At 43.5% G+C, this 3,914-nt stretch overlaps 1 long non-coding RNA gene across 1 annotated transcript; it reads right to left on the bottom strand.

Moving 5' to 3' along the window:
• Positions 1–369: 369 nt before the first annotated feature.
• LOC113576967 lies at positions 370–3,641 on the bottom strand. Its single transcript, XR_003410567.2, has 2 exons — positions 3,504–3,641; positions 370–2,366 (listed from the first exon to the last, which is right to left on the bottom strand). It is a non-coding gene; the product is annotated as an uncharacterized LOC113576967 (long non-coding RNA).
• Between the last annotated feature and the right edge of the window lie 273 nt (positions 3,642–3,914).

The following is a 3,914-nucleotide window of genomic DNA, read 5'->3' as shown; positions in this document are numbered from 1 at the left end:
CCAAAGTGCCTGGAAGAGTCACGGCTGATTAGGAATCAGGCCAGAGGCCGGCCAGACCGCAGGGCCTCGAGTCAGAATTCGGTGGGGGAGCCGTGGACAGCCTACTGGAGGCTTGGACAGCTCTGCTAAAGAGGATGGAGTGCAGAGAGGCCTTTCTAATCACAAGCTGCCGTCGTTTGCGGCTCCCGCGAGCCGGCTGCAATCATGCCACAGCGCGGCGAATGGATGTTCATAGGGCGCATTATGTAGAAAGAGGCCCCATTTATTGCACTCTGATTAGAGCTGTCAGAGATCATTCCAGGCATGTTTATTTATTTATTTATTTATGTATTTGTTTGTATTTCAGAAAATAAGGCTGGAAAACTGCAAGGGAATTTGTAGCTTTTATTTAACAGTAAAGGGGCAAAGTGGAATGGGATTTTGTTGGTAAAAAAAGGAGAGAGACTGTTTGCAGAGGCAGAGTGTAACAGACACAGAGAGAGAGAGAGAGAGAGAGAGAGAGAGAGAGAGAGAGAGAGAGAGAGAGACTGAGTGAGAGAGAGAGAGGTGAGTCCCATTCTACACAATGAAAAAATACTTTAGCCATTAATCAACCTATCAGAAATGTTTAATTCTGGAGAAATTAGAGAGCGTCCCCCGAGCTGTAGTAGCCTCACTGTTCTCCCAGTGGTCCTCACTAGCCTATTACTCAGATAGCAGCAGTACCAGATCATACTCCCCTCTTACAAGAAGCTCCAGCCTGTTTATAGGACAGATATAGAACTGCACAGGAACACAAATAAGACAGTAGACCATTTTCCTCTGATGACAGAAGCTGGTTTTACCATATCCATGGAACAAAAGAATGTGTAGTAAAATATTCTGCATGTTTGGCTCTTCCACAGGCACTGTGGTGAGAGGGTGGGTCAAACGTTCAGTGGGACTTTTGCTCTTGACTGAGTAAATAAGTAGGTTATTGACCCTTAGACCAGCTGCTTCATCCATGTGCACTCTATTCCAACTCTGTGGCCAGCATTGAGATCTGGCTCAGTGCAGGTTCAACTCCCTCAGACTGAACTTTCCTAATAATCTACAGTGCAGAGGGACTTTCTGAAGGGATGCGATGCAGTAGGTCTGGGGTAGACCCTATATCTTCACTGATCTTCTGTCCGTGGTCCTGTTTCCCAGCTACTCCAGATTGAGGAAGCTGCCTGCTTGTGTTTTGTGCTTTGGGTGAGCAGGTTTACTCTCAGGTGGGAGTGAGCTCGTCTTCAGCTCAGAGAATCCGTGCAGGAAATGTTTCAGGCAGGTCAACGATGTCTGTTTACAGTGAGAGCTGATTGCTTATATAAACTGGCATGCCTAAGATGTTCATGCTGGAAAGACAACTGAGAGGAATTTATTTGGATGCCAGAGCTTTTAGGCAGTAATGTGATTTTTGATTTTGCGATTCACATTTGATTACCTCTGCTTGACTTCTCTCCCTTGTGTTTTCTTTTTTCGTTCTCTCCTTTTATGAGAGAGAAACACATCTGTTTGCTGTCATCTCTTGTGTATTTACTTCACACTTCAAGTGGTAAGGGTCCCACAATGTAGTGAGAGAGAAAGATAAAAGAAAGGAAGAGACATATAGAGACTTGTACAAATTAAGAAACATGAACATTTTTCCTGGCATCTTGTAAATGTAAAGTTTGAGCAGTGTGGCTACTACTTAGGGTGTTTTTTCTCCTCACTATGTTGTTCCTTTATCATAAGAAATAATGATAAATAATATTCACTGACATGAATAATATTTACTAAAATTTACTGACTTGAACATCCTTTTTTAGTTGTTAGATAACATGTAGTGATTGAACCAAATAAACCAGTGCTTAAGTTTTTGTGGAACAATATATGCCATCTAATAACGTCAACATATTACTTGGCTCTCTTCTGAAAAGTATAACATTTAAATTATTCATTAAATCAAATTATGTAACTTCATCTTGAGCTACGATGACTGAAGTGATGAAATTAAATGTCGTCCTTGGTATTCTATAACAGTGAATAGATTTATATGCTTTAACTTTCAGCAGATTCAACTTGTGGCCTTCCTGTAGCTCTACAGGCTGCTTTAAGTGAACAAAATGCTTCTTTTCAGAGATGGTTATCTGGTGTACCCTTCTTTTTAGGCTTGGTGATTATCGATCAGGCTGCAATTGGTCCGCATCATGGCTGATCTGGGACCAGCCTGGTGCAAGCTATCGCCGTGGTTTTCAGAGCAGATCAGACAGCCAGACTGATTCATTTGGGCCACATTGATTTTCACCATGGCGATAAAGTAAATTAGAGGAGGCTGGCAAGCTGGAAGAGGTTTGCCATTCCGAGCAGCTTGTGGTTTGGCATTGCTGAAAGGAACAAAAAAATCTTTGAGAGAAAGAAAAAAATATATAAGGAGAACTTAACCAGAAAACACAACTTCCACTAAGTGAAAGTTAGTAGGTAAAGACAGAGAATAAAAAATATGGTTCAACAGTGTACCTGTACAATCAGATACACATATGTATACATATGTGACGTGACCGCCCTGGGTGGCACACGCGTGCAACACGTCACACGTATGGCGTTGCTATCATTAGAATGTGGATGTGGAATGGATGTCCTCTGAGGTTTGCTGTGTGCCTGCCATTGGAGTGAGCTCCCCGTTGGGAGAAACGGTGGGTAAAGAATGGCCACGATCTCAAGGTTGGGCCGTGATCAGATAACAGGCAGTGATGAATGAGTTATAAAGCCGCCGCAGAGGGCAAGCGTGAAGGATGTGTACACATGTATGTCAGCCTCACAATTTGTAGTCGTCAACCTTTTCTGCAGCACTTATGGATCTGAGGCATCTAGAGCCTCTATGAAATTCATACCTATCTGGGGATAATATGTGTATGCACGTGCCAAACCTACATATGAAACATGGGCCCATATCAGGGACCATGACTGATGAGTGGTCCTATGAGAATGAAAATATATGACAAAGAACTCAAAACTATGAGATCCTTGCATGCTTAAGGAGCTCTGGATACAGACAGCACAGCTGGAATTCAAACCTAAAAAGAAGGGATTTGTTCCCATGCTGAATTCCTCTTCAGCTCTGTTTTATGGAGGCTCCTCTCTACCACCTCTCTCTGTGCCTCATAAACTCAATTACATTCTCATTCTTTTGTTCTTCGTCTTAGATTTTTCAGCTCAGCAGAATTTTTTTTTACCAGTAGGAGAATCCTCAACCACAGGTGACATCCAATATATCTCATCATGCATGCAGGAAAACAGTGAATTTGCAAAACAAATCTAGTCGGTGACACACTGCACGAGAAGTGTGATCAATACATGGTACTATAGCTTGCTCTCCTTCTTTCTCACACAAGCACACAAGAGCATACACTGTCCACTAGTGTCCACTGGCATGCATTTGTGCACACATGGGATCACTCTTGTAAAGCCTCTTTGCAAGTGTACTTGTAGAGTGTGGTTTTCAAGAACAATGCACAGCTCACCGTGGCCATGTGAGTCTGGAGGCGATGTGGGAGTTCTTGAGTGGAAGGGTAGCCCAGAAAAGTCTTTCTGTCTCTATCTCTCTTCCCACCACACGGAGCCACTCTCACCTACTCACCCACGCGAGGGTCAGGCTTCACAGAGCTGAGAGAGAGAAAGACAGAGAGCGTGAGAGAGAGACGTCACAGTACCCACGCCTACAGTACCCGCAGTTTCACACGGCTGGCGCGACAGGATTCACCCGCTCTTCCTGTCTCACAGAGTTTAATAATAGCATACAAGCGGCACAGTCATTAGTGATGCTCAACAAAGAGCTTCACGAAGACTTGAGAATCGCTGTGACCTCACTTCAGCAAGCTTACAAGTGTGCACAGCACACAAGTGGCCATTTTAACATTATATGATCACATTGA

Source organism: Electrophorus electricus, chromosome 4 (genome assembly GCF_013358815.1).
Source record: "Electrophorus electricus isolate fEleEle1 chromosome 4, fEleEle1.pri, whole genome shotgun sequence".
Lineage (NCBI taxonomy): Eukaryota > Metazoa > Chordata > Actinopteri > Gymnotiformes > Gymnotidae > Electrophorus > Electrophorus electricus.
The sequence above is the reverse complement of the archived record's forward strand: the minus strand, read 5'-3'. Positions and strand labels throughout refer to the sequence as shown.